At 36.8% G+C, this 21,216-nt stretch overlaps 1 long non-coding RNA gene across 1 annotated transcript; it reads left to right on the forward strand.

The window, feature by feature from the left end:
• Nucleotides 1–94: 94 nt before the first annotated feature.
• LOC113913235 lies at nt 95–20,320 on the forward strand. The gene is made up of 4 exons (XR_003517128.2): nt 95–247; nt 338–462; nt 2,430–2,525; nt 20,033–20,320. It is a non-coding gene; the product is annotated as an uncharacterized LOC113913235 (long non-coding RNA).
• Nucleotides 20,321–21,216: the final 896 nt, after the last annotated feature.

Below are 21,216 nucleotides of genomic sequence, written 5' to 3' on the forward strand. Positions count from 1 at the left end.
AGCCTGAGGGAAGGCGAGTAAAGCGGCCGGCAAGGGCGGGAGGAAGGGGCTGCGCGCAGACCGAGCGGGGGGAGAGGCTGGCGGGATCGAGGAGAGCCGCAGGCCGGAGGAGGAGGTGGAGGCGGCTGGCCGGCGGCACAGGAGAGCCGCGGGCAGGGGAACTTCAGAAGAGGCTGCCAAAAAGGACTCGAGCCGCAGCAGTGTGAGGCAGTGGACAGCGGGGGCAGCAACCGCCAGCCCTTGGCAGGTGATGCTTTGGCTGAGAGAGAAAGGGGGAAGGGAAGCAGGCAGGCCTCTGTTTGCGGGCCATGCCAATAAATGTGCTTCTCCTTGGCAGCCAGCAGAGGGGAAGAGGAGCCCGCGGGAAAGAAATGTAGGAGAGGTTGAGAATAAAGGCTGCTCCAGGTGTGACAGCTACCTCGGTGAGGTGGGAAGATGGAATTGACAAGGCAAATTTCATGGGTGAGTTGGTAGAGCAATAAATAAACCTGCAAGAGGTCATATTTGGTAAGCAAACGAAAACCGTTGAAAAACGCTTTGCCAAAATTGCACTGAACTGTAATAATTTGTATACTAAAGAGAAACACAAGAAAGCTAAGGAATAGGATTTTGCAGCTAATGCTTTAAAAAAACTGAAGGAAATATGACCCACCTACTTTGACCCAAGACTCTCAGGGAGCCTTTTCTGACGGTCTGCTCCATGCACAACATGTCCTATCCACAAAATAATGTTGAAGACATAATAAAAAGAAATACCTTATATTGTATAGCATATTAAAATTTGCAGAATGTTTTCACACATAGTATCTCATTTAATTCTCACAACATTTTTGAGGATTTTGTTTTTGTTTCACAGATGTAGAGATGATGGTTATAAAAGATATTTCCAACAAACCATTCAAGTGGCAGATTTCAGACCTGAGTTTTCTGACTCCCAGTTCAGGGCAGTTCCTGCTACATGACAGTGACTTTCCATATAGAAATCCATTTCTCCTCTTAACAGTTTTATAACCCATGGATTGAAATGACGTACATTAAAAAAAAAAGAACAATGATTAGAAGGCAACATGAAAGCAAGACCATTATATAGAAGTTATACAGTGATGTGTGCCAAAATGAAGTAACAAAATGTGGTGGAGAGTATTTGTCAATAAATCAACAATCATTTTAATATATACGTTATTTTTAGCAAAGTGCAAAATTAGGGGAGAGAAACAAAAAAAAAACTTTACCCTTTTCCTAATCCTTGAGATACTATTGAAAGGAGGGAGAATTAAAAAATTTATGCAAGTTGTACATGAGAAAACAGTTCTAAATGGTGAAGTCCTTGCTAAATGAGCCAGAATATTAGCAGACTTTGTCAAGGAAGTGGAATGCAAGTTGAGTGCTGCTATCAGCGAAAAGGGGTTTCTCACTGCAAGCAACCTGTTTGTTGAAGAAAATACGTGAGCTCAAAATAAAGAGATGTGGAGGATAAGATACGGGGAGGAGCTTGCAATGAAATAATGAGTTAACGTTTCATCAAATAGTCAAACAAGGATTGCTAAACCATTTTAGATAGGAATAGGTACTAAGAAAGATTATCTTCAGAATTATGCATAGGATTGGCGATAGGGAGAAACTGGGTGCAAAGACGTAATGGTTTAAAAAGGTTGTAGTCCAGCTGTGAAACTGTAAGGGCCTATATGAGTGAGGTATTCTTGGAGACTTATGTTTTTGAGGAGCCAAGAAACAAGGAAATAAGAGTAGGGAATCATAAATTCAAAAGATAATCTCAAATTAATGATTTGTAATAATGATAAATTTTTACAAACATTTATTAAATTCTTTGGTGGGCATTCAATGAGCAATGAATGAATTAATGTGTGTTCAAGGTTCTAGAAATACTAACAGAAATAAAATAAATAAAATACTGAGACCAACGTGTAATAATTATGGCAATGTTTTAAGGACTCAGGTAATTACATATGTGAGATGCTACAGAACAGGGTGGAAGAAGGTAGTGATTTTCCTTGAGGTCCTTGGAGAAAGCATCACAAAAGTACTGGTTTTCAAAGGATATCTTGAAGAAAGAGTAGAAATTTATAGGTCAGATAAGAAAAGGATATTTCAGACCTGTGTGCAATGGAGGAGTAAGCATTACAAGATGAATCTGAAGAACTACAAATGGTTTGTCAGGGCTGCAGACCAACGTGTGTGTAAAGTAAGGTTAAGGTCCGAGGTTGCAGAGATCTTATCAGGGAAAGTCCTGTGTGCCATTTCAGGCTTTAGACTTTTTACCCTAAAAGAATTCTTAGTAGGAGATAAGTGAATTTTCACTACATTTGTTGCATGTTTGCCAACTCTGTGGAAACAGTCAGCTTTTAGAAGTTCTTATATTTTTTACTTCAAATGTTCTATTAAGCATTTAATATCTACTATCTTTGTAGAACTTCTATCTGTGCTAGTCTAATACGACTGATGAAACAGTTCCCCATATGGACTCATCTGGGTACCTGTGGAAATGTAATCACTTCCCTTGTCAGGTAAGTTTCTTATTCCATCTCTCATCTGTAATGTAGCCTTATCTTTTAAGAGTCGGGATTATGAAGAAGTTCCTACTCTCATGTCTTAGTAGTGTTAGCTTCTTAGTTGGCGGTCTTCTTAGAGAAGGACTTGTTTTTTTATCCTCAGTAAATTAAAATATAGAATATCATTCTTCCATTTAGAGTGTTAATTAAGTCCGTCCTCACAACTCTTGGCCCTTGCTGTGTGTGCTTTCTGTCACATACTTCCTTTCTTCTCACAATTCCACAAAACTAATGAATAATCTTAGAATTACAAGCGAATGGAGAACAGAGAATCCAAAAAAGATTAAAGAAAATGAATAAGAAAGCCAAAGGAAAATAACAATTGCCCCCGGCAAAGGTTAATAACAACTCAATAAAAATTACTTAGGAGAGAAAGTGTCTGAAGAAGTAAATGATATATATGAATCCCAAGAGGCAAATGATAGATACTTATAAGTGAGCAGTTGAGTGGCATGCTGAAATGTGTGAATGATTACAACTACCCAAAATAACATTAGAGGTGAATAATATAATCATGGAACCCAGTTTCTTAATGAACTAAAGCCTTAGAAATAAGTTCTACAGCTTGGAAAGTTACATAAACTTGTTCATTCCTCTATCATTTCAATTTATGTGCTTTCTTCTCTATTTGCATCCATTAAACCTGCAGCACTTTGTTTTGTTTTAATTCAGAGAATATTGAATTAGTGCTGAGCTATAGGCATTCTCTCATGCATCTGTTATTAGCAGGGGCATGCATATGTAGAACAGCCAGCTACAGCCTTATAATTTAAGGTGTGTCCCTGGTGGAACCTCAGGGTCTTAGAGTTTGTTGGAAAGGCTGATTCTCTGCTGCACCAAGATCCCCCTGTGATTCATACACAGGGTAGAGTTGAAAAGTTGCTAGCTATTATCACTGCCCCTGAAGATAGTATGATTTTTTCCCCGTTTCCTTCATTGACTTATGCTCTCCTTTAACTATGAGTATCTCAAATATTTGGTTTTCTGCTCATTTATTTGTTCATTCTTTCCCCCACTGACCATTTGTTAGCCACCATAAAATACCAAGTGATTGAGAATGTAAAAAAAGATAAATGTGAAGAGTTAAAAAAGGCCATCTCAGTTTGGGCAGCTTCTAAGACAGGTAAGAATGAAGTTTGGATTTTATGGTTGTTTTCACTTGAATTTACTATCAACATAAATAAATAGCTAGCAGTGCAAAACTTAGAGATAAGATTTAGGTATAGGTGAGTGAATGGAAATGGCCTCCACTGTTTCCCCATTTCTTCATCAGGCACTACCTGAAGTTTGGAGGTCCAGTATGGCTGGGAAGTATGAGGAACTCACCAGATGAGAGAAGGAAAAAGAAAACCGGGTATAGAGCCTTTCATACCATTAGGCTAGGGTGGTGGGGGAGTCTTGTCTGTGGCCATAGTTGTGTCCATCACCCTGTAAGGCCATTCCTCCAGCACTACAACTACTATGTTCTTCCCAGTGACCTTGGTATGCTGTAACACCAGAGTCTAACTTTGTTCTTCTTTCGTTCTACCATCTTCCTCAGAGAGACTCTTCGATACTAAGTTTTATCTGTTATTTCTGCCCTAGTGATTTTCCTACATTTCTAGCCTTAAGCCCAATCCTATGGTCTAGAATTCATATTATCACTTTCACCTAAAACTCAGTATGTTCCCAACCCACTTTATCACCTTTTCCTTAGATGGGGTATCCCTTAGTTCCCACATTTCAATCTGGACCCACTTGTTCATCTGTACCCATGTTCTCACTAAACCTTGAACACCTCTGACCAATACTAATTTATGCTCTACGTTGAATCAGTCACTGGTAGCTGTCATGTCTTTCTGTCCAATACCACTTTGATTCATTCCTTCACCTGCACTTGTAGTTTATCACTGTCCCTTATAAATTCATACTCTGTCGTCTCATTACTAACCACTGCAGTAGCCTCCAGTATGTTGTGCATACATTTGTTCTTTTTTTGTCTCCAATTATTCTTCATGCCAGTCATTGAAGCATTCCTCTTCTACTATTCTTATATATCATGTTCAGCATAGACATAGAATGTATAAGTTGGAAAGAAATCTTTAAAGTTCTCTCCTTTAAATTCCTCAACATTCAGAAGAGGAGATTGAGGCTCAATAAAGAGATTGAAGTTAAATAAGTCCTGTGACTAGTTGGCAAGGGTAACGAACGACACATATATTCTGCCTTACAGCTGAATTGCTTCTCTAAAAGAAAAAGATTCATTGTAAACTACGTTAGGCATGCAGGAAAACACCATGAACAAACACACCAGGTTGAGACATAGTTTCATTGCTGTTTCACCCAGACCATATAAATAATTGCCATAGACTAAAATTTTATAATCCTCAATGGATTATCAGACTTGTCATGATTTAGAATGGGGTGACAGATCTGATGAGAAAGGACATATTATTCTGTAGGTCGCTGGAGAAGAGGAGGGGTGCCTGAGTGGCTCAGTCAGGTAAGCACCCAACTCTTGGTTCTGGCTCAGGTCGTGATCTCAGGGCCCTGGGATCAAGCCCCATGTTGAGCTCCTCACTCAGCACAGAGTCTGCTTGAGATTTTTCTCTCTCTCTGTCCCTTCTCCCACCCCATGTTTGCACTCTCTCTCTCTCTCTCTCTAATAAATAAATAAATCTTTTTAAAAAATGGAGAAAAGGAATTGAGGATACCTTTAGACACTGCATAGCTTTAGGAAGATTATGTTTCTAAATTTCATTTTCTTCATCTATAAAATGGGATGTCATACTCTCTGGGCAGTTGTGAGGATTAAATGAGATATTATGTGTGGAAGCTTTCTGTAAATTTTGAAATGCTAAAAAACATAAGGAATTATTACAGCATGTGGCTGCGTCATGCTATACACACAGAAAGCAGGAAGCAAAGATTCACTGGGACTGTAGTTAACAAAGGAAGTTAAAACAAGTTAGAAATGTTCCGAGTGAAGACACTATGAGAATATCCCTAATAGGTTATATTAGAGAGTAACAAGTGCTGTGTGTTTCATTGGTATTAATAGAAATGATAAAGGTTTTCATTTTGTAGCAAAAGAAAAGGAGCTATAGAATGGCAGTCCTTAATATTGTTATCAAAATATAATTAGCCCCCTTTGAACTATTACGTACTATATTAAATGTACTTTTCATTAGTTCATGGGCACAGAAAAGAAAATGGAAAACAGAATGGAAATTAGATTGGCATCCATAAAAGCCATAAGATAACAATAAAAATGTACGATATAGAAGCTAATATTTTATATTAAATTAGAGGCATTGAATTGGAATTTATACTTATGGAGTTCAGAAAATCTTTTATGAGCTAATTTCCCACAGTAATGAGAAACTAAACATCTAAGTTGAAATGTCCTTTTCTACATATAAGAACAAAAATAAAAGTGAATTAACCCATATCACTATAGTTATAATTAGAGGAAAGACAGTAATAGAAAGATGAGAAAAGATGTTGAATAATCTTAGTTCTAGTGTATCTAGTGCTTCCATTGTATGTTTCATGATTTTGAAATGATTTAATCTCACTCCCTTAATTCTAGAATAGGCAGAATCATTCACATGTTGCTTATTATTAACAAACTTAATATGATAATGAACTTGGTTGTCTACTACAACTTTTACTACACTCTTACCCTCTTCATTGAAGAGTAGAGCATTCTAATGGTCTGGTAGTCTAATAGAGAATTACTATTTCATACACATTTATAAAATCTTTGCCCCCAAGAGATTCATTTAATCTATCATACATGTTAGATGTTGTCATTGTTTTATTAATATCATTAAGATATCTGGTTCCATTTTTGTTGGAATAGTGTTTCTAGGCAAGGCCAAAAATAAGTGACTCATTCATTGCAAATTACAAAGTAATCAATATCTGGAAATCTGGAGACTTACAAGAATTTATTTCTTCTTTGAAAAAATTAGCTACAATCATTTCAAATGAGCTAAGACATAGAATTTGTGAGTATATAATCAAAATGTAAGCAGTGTGATTTTAATATAAGAGCATAAGTCAATGTCAAATCATAATTTGATACTACAGTTAGTAATTACTTAGCTTTTTGGTGAAATATGTGACTATTCTCTATAAGATTAAAACTTACCCAAATAAAAGTCTTAAAAATGGAAGAGAAAAAATTTTTTCTTCTATATCAATTGTCATCATATATTTCTTTTTTTTAAAGATTTTATTTATTTATTTGAGAGAGAGAGAGAGAGAAACAGCATGAGAGGGGAGAAGGTCAGAGGGAGAAGCAGGCTCCCCGCTGAGCCGGGAGCCCGATGTGGGACTCGATCCCAGGACTCCGGGATCATGACCTGAGCCGAAGGCAGTCGCTTAACCAACTGAGCCACCCAGGTGCCCCTGTCATCATATATTTCTAAGTAAAATTATCATCATATTAACCCAAGGAGTCATGAAAATATTTTATGCCTTGGCTTAGACTCTCATAGTTTCCATAGGACAACCAAATATACTACTCAGAGATGCAATTTAAGAGTTACTATAAAAGGGATACCTGGGTGGCTCAGTCGGTTAAATGTCTGCTTTCAGCTCAGGTCATGATCCCAGGACCCTGGGATGGAGTCCCTCATCAGGCTCCCCTGCTCAAAGGGGACCCTGCTTCTTCCTCTGCCCCTCCCCCTACTTCTATGCATGCACATGCTCTGTCTCTGTCTCTGTCTCTGTCTCTCTCTCTCTCTCTCTCTGTGAAATAAATAAATAAATAAATAAAATCTTTAAAAAAGAGTTACTACAAAATAATTCTGGAACATAATAACTCTTTTGGAATTTTAATTTATCCTTATCAAAGGTACATTTGCATTTACCCATTTTTAATTTTACTTTTTAAAAATTCTTAGTGTAGTCATTCTTAAGATAACTTTTATTTTCTACCTTTAAAGAATCTTACTCAGATGTTTGTTTTACCTTGGAAAATAAGGTAATGAAGTTAGCTGGATATAATTTACATGAGATTTTGCTTAATTTTAAGCTTTCATGTAAGTTGGATTAAGACCAAACCTCATAGGACTGTGAGGACTCAATTGTTAATCTAAAAATTATAGAAACACTTCATTGAATGGAAAGGAGTAGATGCCTCATTTCATGCTCTCACCGAATGAAAACATTTATTCTAACTATTCCTAATAAGTAGTCATTCAGCTACTTCTTAAAGACATCCAAAGATGGGAGTTTGACTACTTTCCAAAGCAAAATATTCAGTGGAGCTTCCAAGTGCATATGGCCTTTAGGATCTTGATCAACTTGTCCATAATTTGTCCATATCAAAATTATATAGCTTTTCATAGCTAAAATAATTTTTGAATTTTAAAATATATATATAATATCCTATCAGCAGAGCCATTCAAATACCTTCATTTAAAATGAAATTAGGGGAGGGATGCCTGGGTAGCTCAGTTGGTTAAGTGCCTGTCTTCAGCTCAGGTCATGATCCCAGGGCCATGGGATCAACTCTCACATCAGGCTCTTTGCTTAGCAGGGAGCCTGCTTCTCCCTCTGCCTGCCCCTCCCCCTGCTCGTGAGCTCTCTCTCTCTCTCTGACAAATAAATAAATAAAATCTGGAAAAAAATGAAATTAGGGGAACCTGGGTGGCTCAGTTTGTTAAGCCATGGACTCTTGGTTTCAGCTCAGGTCATGATCTCAGGGTCATGAGATGGAATCCCACATTGGGCTCCAGCTCAGTGGGGAGTCTGCTTCTCTCCCTCTCTTTCTGTTCTTCCCCTCACCCACTTGCAGGCATGCAGGTACACACTCTCTCTCTACAATAAATAAATAAATCTTAAAAAAATAAATAAAAATAAAAATGAACATTAAAACATGAAAACTCTTGATTTGGGATTCTGACCAGGAGGAGAAAAATATATCTGAAATCTCCTCATGAGCCTACAATTGTTTTAAACAAAACAATACATACATACAGTTACCATAAAATGTTAAGCTCAAGGTTTCTGGGGACTCTGTAAAGATTAGCTAGTTCATTTTCCTATCTGGGATTTGAATCCTCTCTACAATGTCCCCAAGATTTTAAATTTAAAAAACACCTTTATTATATCATAATTATTTAAATATTTATGAGCTCTTACTAAAATTCCATACTAAAATTGAATGTAAAATGTTCTCTATGCAAATGAAATCTATATTTTCAGTTTTATATGGTTATATTTTTGATCCTTTGTTATTATAACATAATGGCTTAAGATTATTAAATTCAATTTTTAAAATTTTCCAAGTTTTATTTGTCACTGATATATGTACTTAGCTGTACCTTAACATTAATCAGAAAGCAGGACTTTATTTCTTGCCTCTTGGGGTATGAATATATTGTGTAAAGAATAAGATTAATACCTTCCTTCAGGAAAGATATCATAGGCTTACTTTAATGAATATTAGGTCCCTATACAGAACCACACATTTCTGCTATTTTTTTTCCTGTTATAGTAAATATTGTGACCTTTTCAAAAGAAGGCACTGCTGGGTATGAGAATTGCACTGAGCTAGTAGTCTGGAGACTACTTCTTAGTTCTAGCTCTGTCAGTAAATAGCTGACTGAATTTAAGCTTCCCAGCCATTCTTTGCTCTATATACTCTTTTTGAGAAATGAAGAATTTGAAATCAGAGGATTTCTGAAGTATCCTAAATTTCTCAAACACTGTGAACATATAAATCAGTGTTAACTCAAAATCCACAATCAGTACCTGTATTGCAAGAAGTCAGAATTTAAAATAATGGACTAGGTATAAACACAATTTAACCTGAAATTTTTTTCCATTATGTTCGTTAAGTTTCATACTCTGATTGTACTAAGTAAATGAAAATATTTTCTAGCTTACTCTGAATTAAATTCAAAGGAACACATGGACTGATATAATAGTAAGGTGTTTTTATACCCACATGAATCTTCTTGATTAAAAGCTATTCTATGCATGTGTATCTGGCTGTGTACAGGCACATTTGCCTGACTTCACCACTAGGGGTCATCATAGTGTGTATGTGTAAGGGGAGGAAAGCTTTTAAGCCTGTTAATGCTTTTTTTTTTTTTTGAGTAGGTACAGCAACACATGATAATCACTTTGCTTCATGAATTATATAACTTAAAAAGAAAACTTCTATGTAAAAATAGCTTTTCATGTTGACACATATGTGAAATTGTTCTACCCTAAGGACTACTACTTTGATGGAAGAAGAAAAAAAATCATGTTTTATACCTATCCCCATTCAATCACTTAAGATTTAGCATCTGCTGAATTGCAAACTTCTTGTATTTAATTTTTCTTCTGTACAATCAGTTGCTCAAGGAAATTAATAAAATTTCCAAGTGGTTTAGAATAAGTAGGTTATTGATTTAGTATAAAGAGACTACCTATTTTAAACAAATATTTGTGATTTTAATTCCAAAAAAATAAATTAAAGGTAAGTTATAATAAATAAAATATAATACTAAATTATCATAAAAGTGAAAATAGGTAGTTTTATGATGACAAGTATAATATACATCAATAAAAATTTTATCAATTTAATTTGGTAATTTCTAATCTTCTTGATGTGAATGTTGTCCACATCTCCTTGGTGGAGTTGTGCTAATGTTAAAAATTATAAAATGATTTTTGGGGTGCCTGGGTGGCTCAGTTAAGCCTGTAAATCTTGATTTCGGCTCAGGTCATGATCTCAGCAAGATCTCAGGATTGTCAGAAGGAGCCCTGCTTCATTGTTGGGCTCTTCACTCAGCAGGGATCTGCTTTCCTTCTCTCTCTCTCCCTCTGCCCCCCCCCCGCTTGTGCATGCTCTCTCTTTCTCTCTCTCTCTAAAATAAATAAAGAAATCATTCAAAAAATTATAAAATGATTTTCAACACTGCTTGATTAAAAAAGCATGCCTGTTAGACCTATAAAAATACTTTAGTTAAGATTGCCATATTCAACGTATAAAAATACAAGACTCATGGTTAAATTTGAATTTCAGATAAATGAATTATTTTTAGTATAATTATTTCCCATGCAATTATTGGGATATACACTAAAGAATTAACTGTTGCTTATCTGAAAATCAGATTTGACTGGGTATCTTATATTTTATATGGCAAGTCTTCTTTGGGTATAAAGAGGTACAATAATGTAAAGCTATTCTTGAATTATATATATATACATTATATATAATGTGTATATATGTGACATATATGAGAGAAGTTCACTTCACTTATCTGGAAGTCAAACGTTAGACTTCCTTAAAGCTAAAGAAAGAAATACAATCAAAATTACAAGAGAACAGGCATGGGAGGAAGGAAGATTGGAAGGGAAGGAAGAGGTGCTAAAGGAAGAGAGAGAAAGTAGAAGGGAAGGATTTGAAGGGAAGGAGGAAGTGCTAAAGGAAGAGAGAGAAAGTAAAAGGGAAGGAAGAAGAAACTAACAAATGTTCCTGGTTCTGTAAAAGTGACCTGTGAACATCTAGCAACTGAAAGTAGCCAAGTAAAATGTAAGAAAAAGAATTATGCTTCATGCTTAGAAATTGGTATACCTCGGAGGGAAAAGATGGCAAAGGAGTAGGGGACCCTACTCCAACCAGTCCCTGGAATTGAGCTGGATATCTACCAGACCACTCTGAACACCCACAGAATCAGCCTGAGATGTAAGATAGGTCTGGATCTCTACAAACAGAATATCTCAGGCGGTTCATTTTGAGGTACAAACAGGGAGCTGTGATTCCGCTGGCAGGTATCGGAGGATAAACGGCAGCAGGAGGGAGCCTGGCCATGGGGATCCTACACAGCTGGTGAGCGATAGCCTCCTGCGCTGGGGATGGGCACAGACTCAGAGACTGGTAGCGGTGGGGAAAGGACTTTAGGGCAACCCCTGGGATGGAAACCCAGAGCAGCGGGGTCGCGCATGCAAACTGGGGACGGCCAGTGGTTTTAGAAGCACAAAGGGCAGAGATGTGCCCTGACCTGGAGGTGAGGACTGGGAGTGCTGCTGAGGGACACACAACCCAGGATGCTGCAGTTTATAGCAGCACAGACAGAACCAGAGATGGTGTGGCCTGGAGAGCTCACAGAAGAACAGACTGCAATCTCTCTGCTCTAAGGGTTGGAAATGGTCTCTTGTGCTCTGACTCTCGGAAGAGAAACGGAAAGCCACCAGGGAAAGCCACCAAGGAACAAAAGCCCCCAAAAAATGGTTTCCACTGAGCCTATCTCCCACCACAGGGAGGAGGGCAACTCTGCCCAAACAGGGTTGCTTGAGTACCAGTGTGGCAGGCCCCTTCCCCAGAAGACAGGCTGGGAGACAAGAGGCCAGCAACCCTAAGGTCCCTAGAAAACAGGTGCATCTTGCTTGGGTTATGCTCAGTAATTTGAACTCTATACATTCCCTTAACCACCCCTCAACAGAATAACTAGGAGGAGGAGCCCCCAAAATAGAAAAGACTCAGACTATGACTTATGCCACAGATTTACAAATGGATTCAGATAAAACCAAGATGTCGGAGATGGAATTCAGGGTAGCAATTGTGAAGATGATAGCTAGAATGGAGAAATCGATTAATGGCAACATAGAGTCTCTAAGGGCAGAAATGAAAGTTGAATTGGCAGAACTTAAAAATGCTATCAATGAGATCCAATCTAATCTAGATAATATAACAGCTAGGGTAAGCAAGGCAGAAGAACAAATTAGTGTTTTAGAAAACCAATTAATAGACAAGAAGGGAAAAGAGGAGGCCAGGAAAAACAACTCAGAATCCATGAAAATAGAATCAGAGAAATAAGTGACACCATGAAACATTCTAATGTCAGAATTATTGAGATCCCTGAGTGGGTGGAGAGAGAGAGAGGACTAGAAGATATATTTGAGCAAATCATAGCTGAGAACTTCCCTAATCTGGGGAATGAAACAAACACTCATGTCCTTGAGGCAGAGAGGACCCCTCCCAAGATCAAGGAAAACAGGCCAATGCCCTGGCGTAAAACTGGCAAATCGTAGAACCAAGGAAACCATCTTAAGGGCAGTTAGGGGAAAGAGATTCCTTACGTACAGAGGGAGGAACATCAGAATAACATCAGACCTATCCACAGAGACCTGGTAAGCCAGAAAGTCCTGGCAAGACATATTCAGGGTACTAAATAAGAAGAACATGCATCCAAGAATACTTTATCCGGCAAGGCTGTCATTTAGAATGGATGGAGAGAAGCAGAGCTTCCAAAACCAGCAGAAACTGAAAGAATATGTGACCACTCAGCCGGCCCTGCAAGAAATATTAAGGGGGGTTCTATGAAAGGAGAAAGACCCCAAGAGTGATATAGAAAAGAAATTTACAGGGACAATCTATAAAAACAATGTCTTCACAGGCAACATGATGACAATTAATTCATATCTTTCAATAATCACTCTCAACATGAATGACCTAAATGCTCCCATAAAATGGCACAGGGTTGCAGATTGGATAAAAAGACAGGACACACCCATATGCTGTCTACAAGAGACTCATTTTGAACCTAAAGATACATCCCGACTGAAAGTGAAGGGATGGAGATCCATCTTCCATGCCAACAGACTTCAAAAGAAAGCTGGGGTAGCAATTCTTATATCAGACAAATTAGATTTTAAACTAAAGACTGTAGTTAGAGACACAAAAGGACACTATTTCATTCTTAAGCGGTCTATCCAACAAGAAGGTCTAACAATTGTAAATATCTATGCCCCAACAGGGGAGCAGCCATCTACATAAGCCAATTATTAACCAAAATTAAGAGTCATATTGATAAAAATACATTAATTGTAGGAGACCTCAATACTCCACTCTCAGCAATAGACGCATCATCTAAGCAGAAAATCAACAAAGAAACAAGAGCTTTGAATGACACACTGGACCAGATGGACCTCGTAGATATATACAGAACATTCCACCCTAAAACAACAGAATATGCATTCTTCTCAAGTGCGTATGGGACTTTCTCCAGAATAGACCACATTCTGAATCACAAACAGGTCTCGATCAATACCAAAAGATTGAGATTATTCCCTGCATATTCTCAGACCATAATGCTCTAAAACTGGAACTCAATCACAAGAAAAAATTTGGAAGAAATTCAAACACTTGGAAGCTAAAGACCACTCTGCTCAAGAATGTTTGGGTCAACCAGGAAATCAAAAAAAAAAAAAAAAAAAGAAAGAAAAGAAAAGAAAGAAAAAGAAGAGCTTAAACAGTTCATGGAAACCAATGAGAATGAAAACACATCAGTCCAAAACCTGCAAAAGCAGTCCTAAGGGGAAAATACATAGCCATCCAAGCCTCACTCAAAAAAATAGAAAAATCCCGAATTCACCAACTAACTCTACACCTTAAAGAACTAGAGAAAAAGCAACAAATGATGCCTAAGCCACACATTAGAAGAAAAATAATTAGGATTAGAGCAGAGATCAATGAATTAGAAACCAGAAACACAGTAGATCCGATCAACACAACTAGAAGCTTGTTCTTTGAAAGAATTAAAAGGTCGATAAACCACTGGCCAGACTTATTCAAAAGAAAAGAGAAAGGACCCAAATTAATAAAATTATGAATGAAAGGGGAGAGATCATGACTAGCACCAAGGAAATAGAAACAATTATTAGAAATTATTTTCAACAACTATATGCCAATAAGCTGAGCAACCTGGATGAAATGGATGCCTTCCTGGAAACCTATAAACTCCCAAGACTGAAACAGGAAGAAACTGACAACCTGAATAGTTGTAACATAATATATGGTTATTGACATAACCAGTAACAACATTGAAGCAGTGATCAAAAACCTCCCAAAAAATAAGAGTCCAGGGCCTGATGGATTTCCTGGGGAATTCTACCAAACATTCAAAGAAGAAATAATACCTATTCTCCTGAAGCTGTTTCAAAAAATAGAAACAGAAGGAAAGCTTACAGATTCATTCCATGAGGCCAGCATGACCTTAATCCCCAAACCAGGCAAAGACCCCATCAAAAAGGAGAATTTCAGACTGATATCCCTGATGAATATGGATTCCAAAATCCTCAACAAAATCCTAGCTAATAGGATCCACAATACATTAAAAGGATCATCCACTATGACCAAGTAGGATTTATCCCTGGGATGCAAGGGTGGATCTACCTTCAAAAATCAATTAATGTGATAGAACACATTAATAAGAGGAGAGAGAAGAACCATATGGTCCTCTCAATTGATGCAGAAAAAGCATTTGACAAAATACAGCATCCTTTCCTGATTAAAACTTTTCAGAGTATAGGGATAGAGGGAACATTCCTCAAGTTTGTAAAATCCATCTACGAAAAACACACAGCGAATATCATCCTCAATGGGGAAAAGCTGAGAGCCTTTCCCTTAAGATCAGGAACATGACAAGGATGCCCACTCTCGCCACTATTTTTCACATAGTACTAGAAGTCCTAGCAACAGCAATCAGGCAACAAAAAGAAATAAAATGTATTCAAATTGGCAAAGAAGTCAAACTCCCTCTCTTCACAGATGACATGATACTTTATGTGGAAAATGCAAAAGACTCCACCCCCAAATTACTAGAACTCATTCAGCAATTCAGTAATGTGGCAGGATACAAAATCAATGCACAGAAATCAGTTGCTTTCTTATACACTAACAATGCAACTGTAGAAAGAGAAATTAGAGAAACGATTCAATTTACAATAGTACCAAAAACCATAAGATACCGTGGAATAAACCTAACCAAAGAGGTAAAGGATCTATACTCTAGGAACTACAGAACACTCATGAAAGAAATTGAAGAAGACACAAAAAGATGGAAAAACATTCCATGCTCATGGATTGGAAGAATAAACATTGTTAAAATGTCTGTGCTACCCAGAGCAATCTATACCTTCAATGCCATCCCGATCAAAATTCCAATGACATTTTTCAAAGTGCTGGAACAAACAATCCTAAAATTTGTATGGAATCAGAAAAGATCCTGAATGCCAAGGAAATGTTGAAAAAGAAAAACAAAGCTGGGGGCATCACATTGCCCAATTTCAAGCTATATTACAAAGCAGTGATTACCAAGACCAAGTGTGCCAAGCATGGTATTGGCGCAAAAACAGACATATGGACCAATGGAACAGAATAGAGAGCCCAGATATGGACCCTCACCTCTATGGTCAAATAATCTTCGACAAAGCAGGAAAAAATATGCAATGGAAAAAAGACAGTTTCTTCAATAAATGGTGCTGGGAAAATTGGACAGCCACATGCAGAAGAATGAAACTTGACTATTCTCTAACACCATACACAAAGATAAACTCAAAATGGATGAAAGACCTCAATGTGAGACAGGAATCCATCAAAATTCTAGAAGAGAACATAGGCAGTAACCTCTTTGACATCGGCCATGGCAACTTCTTTCAAGATACATCTCCAAAGGATAGTGAAACAAAAGCAAAAATGAACTTCTGGGACTTCATCAAGATAAAAAACTTCTGCACAGTAAAGGAAACAGTCAACAAAACATAGAGGCAACCCATAGAATGGGAGAAGATATTTGCAAATGACACTACAGAAAAAGCACTGATTTCCAAGATCTATAAAGAGTTTCTCAAACTCAACACCCAAAAAACAAATAATCAAGTCAAAAAATGGGCAGAATACATGAACAGACACTTCTCCAAAGAAGACATACAAATGGCTAACAGACACATGAAAAATGTTCATCATCATTAGCCACCGGGGAAATTCAAATCAAAACCACACTGAGATACCACCTTACACCAGTTAGAATGACAAAAATTGACAAGGCAAGAAACAACAAATGTTGGAGAGGTTGTGGAGAAAGGGGAACCCTCTTACACTGTTGTTGGGAATGCACGTTGGTACAGCCACTTTGGAAAACAGTGTGGAGGTGCCTCAAAAAATTAAAAATAGAGCCACCCTATGACCCAGCAATGCACTACTGGGTATTTACCCCAACGACACAGATGTAGTGAAAAGAAGGGCCATATGCACCCCAATGTCCATAGCAGCAATGTCCGCAATAGCCAAACTGTGGAAAGAGCCGAGATGCCCTTCAACAGATGAATGGATAAAGAAGATGTGGTCCATATATACAATGGAATAATGCTCAGTCATCAGAAAAGATGAATACCCAACTTTTCCATCAACATGGATGGGACCAGAGGAAATGATGCTAAGTGAAATAAGTCAAGCAGAGAAAGTCAATTATCATATGGTTTCACTTATTTGTGGAACCTAAGGAATAGCATGGAGGATATTAGGAGAAGGAAGGGAAAAATGAAGGGGGGAAATCGGAGGAAGAGATGAACCATGAGGGACTATGGACTTTGGGAAACAAACTGAGGGTGTTAGAGGGGAGGAGGTTGGGGGGATGGGTTAGCCTGGTGATGGGTATTAAGGAGGGCAGGTACAGCATGGAGCACTGGGTGTTATATGAAAACAATGAAGCATGGATCACTACATCAAAAACTAATGATGTATTATATGGTGACTAACATAACATAATAAAATAAAATTTAAAAAATAAGTAAAAAAGAAATTGGTGTACCTCATACCAGGTGTAAAGCAATACTCATAAAAACAAGCAATTGTACAAAAACCGAGAATTATGTGAGAGACAGAAAGCAAAAAGAACAAAAGAGAAATGATGGAGAAAAGATCAAAGGAGTTGCCAGGAGCCTAGGTAATGGCAATAGGAGTGGAAGTCTTGACAGAAATGGAGATCCAGTGACTTAAATCAGCTGCAGTTCCTGTGAAGATATAATGGGGTGTGTCTTTCATTCTCAGGAACTACCATGAGCATGCATATAGTGTGCCACGTTAGAGTCATATGATTAATTGGCTAACTCTATAGAATTCTAAGAGCAGAAATTAAGAAGGTGATGGCAAACCAGTTCAGCTGATCACCAAGAACACAAATCTTGCTTGCCACAGATCTACAGCTTTTAATGGTATGAGAGAAGATATGTAATTTGCCTAAAATCACATAGCAAGTAGAGGGGTAGTCATGCTTCAACTCCATGTTTTCCAACTAAAAGCCCATATTTATTTCATGTAGCAAAATTAGTATTCCAACCAATAGATTTATTTTATCAGGAGGCAGATTCAATATGGTAGAGATGAGTTAAAACAAAATGCAGTAGAGGTTTGTGACTTGCATGGTAATGAATTCATGGAGAGCAACCCCAACTTAACTGTGTTTTAGAATACAACTAGTGAAAAGATTAGAGAATATCCTTATCATAATCTCATTCTAATGGAAAAGACAAGAATGATTTATGTGAAAATACTTACAAGTGAGTTGTGTGCAAAAAGATACAAGGAAAAGTCTGGGAGATTAAATTAGATATGTCCGTTACCTTGATAGTGATCATGGGTATCAGAGGTGTTTCCATATGTCCAAATTCATCAAATTGTACACATTAAATATGTATAGTTCTTTATATATCTATCATACCTCAAAAATCTGTAATTTTATTTTGGAAGCCTGTTCACTTTTTTTTTTTTTTTTGGTCAATTTCTCCAGAATGTGTTGCACCTGCTTAATCTGGTAAAATTCAGAGGTATCATTATTTCAGCAAATTTCCTTCTGCCATATCATTGAGTATTTTTGTTTCATTTGTTTTATTCCCTATTCAGAAATATGTGCATTATGGATCTCCTTTATCTTTCATATATAATAATTTTTCTTTAGTCAACCATTTGTTGCTTTCCATTCCATTTTCCTTGATTTTTTTCAAGTTTTCAAGTCTTTCATCTACACCATTATGATACCTTTTCTCTTTTTTAATGCTTTTAATATAGCATGTATTGATAATAGACTTATTTTTATATTTTTAATTTTTTATACTTTTTAAAAAATATTTTTATTTTTTTAAGTAATCTCTGCACCTAATGTGGGGCTCAGACTCACAACCCTAAGATCAAGAGTTGCATGCTCTACCGACTGAGCCAGCTAGGCACCCTAAGTCACTTTTATTTTTAATTGAACAGGCAAATGAGAATAACTTAAGCTATTAATTCCTAAATAATCCATGAAAATATTTATGCTGGTACTCAGGAATTCATCTAGTTTTTCTATTTTCTCAAGCCATTTTCCCATACTTATTACACATCGAAACATCTCAACATTCTGGATTTTTATATCAAGTAGAAAACTAGTGAGAGGTGCAAATGTTCATCTAAATAAAAATCTTTTACACTGAAGAGAAAAATACTCTTACATTCCATAAATTTTTGATATGGTCTTAGTTCCATGCAAGAGTTATTTAATAAGCACTTAGTGTGTGCAGATTTTGTGCGAGGCTCTAAGTACCGTAATGAATAAGCCTTGATCTTTATCCTCAAGGAGCTAGCTGTGAAACCTATTCAAAGAGATAAGAGACATCCAGAAGAGCAATGTTATTTCATTTAATTGTTTATTTAGTAGTAGTGTGACTTAATGCATAGAAAACAATGTTTGATGTCAGGTAAATGGGGAAGACACCTGGCTCCTCCATTTACTTGCTGTTATATGTTAAGATCTCTGCTGAATTGGACCAAAATAAGCTAGCTCATAGGGAATTTGTATTAGTATATGACCCTGGTAAAAACTAAAAATTGTCAATTAATGTCAGTTTCCCCTTTCCTTACACTGGAACTTGTGAGATTCAGTTGGTCAGTTGGACCCCTGGTTGTCACCATGTCATGTGGCCCATGTCTCAGGAGGACTCACCTTAGAAGGTAGGGTGCTCTTTTCCAGTGATTCTCCAGTCAAAATGCTAAGGTGTCTTGGGTGATGAATAAGATGTCATGGGTAGGGATGCGTGGGTGGCTCAGTCGGTTAAGTGTCTGCCTTCAGCTCAGGTCATGATCCTGGAGTCCTGGGATCAAGTCCCACATCGGGCTCCTTGGTCAGTGGGGAGCCTGCTTCTCCCTCCACTTGCTGCTCCCCCTGCTTGTGCTCTCTCTCTCTTTCTGACAAATAAATAAATAAAATCTTTAAAAAAAAAAAAAGATGTATTGGGTAATGTCTTTGGTCAATGTCATGAATCTGGGCTCATTATTATCGTATTTCCTAATAATTTCAATATTCTTTATAGACAGGAAGCGCAATTGGTTAGTAAGAAGGTAGACATATTCATTAATCTAATTTGCCTACACATTTCTTAATCCAAACGAAGGCTTAAGAAGACAAGTGTATTTCTAATCACCTCATTTTATAGCCCCCCAAATTAATTGCAGATAATTCAAGTGAAATTGTTCAAGGTTAGACCAGCTGCTCTCTTAAGTCTTACTTCATTACTTTTTCCATTGAATCATTTATTTGTTACATTTGGAAACTATAGACCCAAAGATTTGAGGATGTAGAACACATGAGCCTATGTAAAAAGATTACTTTTTGTTAATTGTTCAAACATCATGGATTTCCTCTCTCTCTCACTTCTTCTAGATTGACATAGTTCTTCAAGTTGGAGAAGACAGAAGTGAAACAAAATTTGAATACTTCATCTCTGTTGATAGATGACTTAAATGAAAATCACCCCTGAAGAGTATGACTATTTCCATCTATTGTATTTTTCTTACTCTGAACATAGCTTTAAAAATCTCAAATCATAATTTAAAATATCTCAAATCTTTTTGTGTTTAATAAATGTAACTACATTGTGAGCTTTGTTATCAAGACATCATTATTCCTTTTCATTATATTTAAAAAATATTTGCTTGATTATATGCTTATATGCTGAGCACAATTGTAAAAATAATTACAAATTCACAAAATGTGTTGTTAATGAAATCACTACCTTAAATCAGAATTTATGATCCAAATTGTGTAAAAAATGGTAGTTTTTAGCTAGCAAGAAGTAAATTACTGTAAAGTGCCACCTTTGAAGGGAAAAGTACTGTTCCATCCCTCCAAAACAGGGTTTCAATATGTAATTTTGCAAAACAACTCTCCTCACTCCATATGGACCCTATTAAGTCACTACTACAATTAAATAAAAGCAGATGTTACCAAATACAATACTGGTTAGCTCTCTTATCTAAAGCATGCTATTACATGGTAAACATGTATTAATCTATTTCAGATGAGGATTTAAGGCCCTCTGAGTATCAGTAACTGCCTCCTTCTTTCGATGTCACCAAAATACATCAAGCAGGAACTCGTCAGGTTTTCTTGACGCTGTCCAGCTCACAGGCAGTCCCCTATGATTTGTTTCTATCCTTTCTTGTTCGACAAACATTTTAGCACTGTTTCTCAGAACACAGAACCATAATGTTACTAGCTAATTTGGGGAATATAAACAAGTATTTGAACTTCAATAAAATATATTAAAGAGACATTCATTCATTTTAATTGCATAGATAACAGCATGAAACTTACATGGGAAGTATTTGTTTATTAGGAAAGATATTCTTAATTCCCTAAATGAGTCTGACAATTTTTATTAAAATTAGAATTATATTTAGTGATAATTTCACATTACTGTTATTGTTAGGGAACAGTTTTCAGTGTATCTCTTGTATAGCTGCATGTCTCATGAGTGAAGTACTAACTGCTTTTGTTCTGGACTTTGTTTTCAAAGATGTTTGCATAATGATCAGACTTGGAAGGCGTAGTGTTTCACTCTGAAG

Source organism: Zalophus californianus, chromosome 4 (genome assembly GCF_009762305.2).
Source record: "Zalophus californianus isolate mZalCal1 chromosome 4, mZalCal1.pri.v2, whole genome shotgun sequence".
Classification (NCBI taxonomy): domain Eukaryota; kingdom Metazoa; phylum Chordata; class Mammalia; order Carnivora; family Otariidae; genus Zalophus; species Zalophus californianus.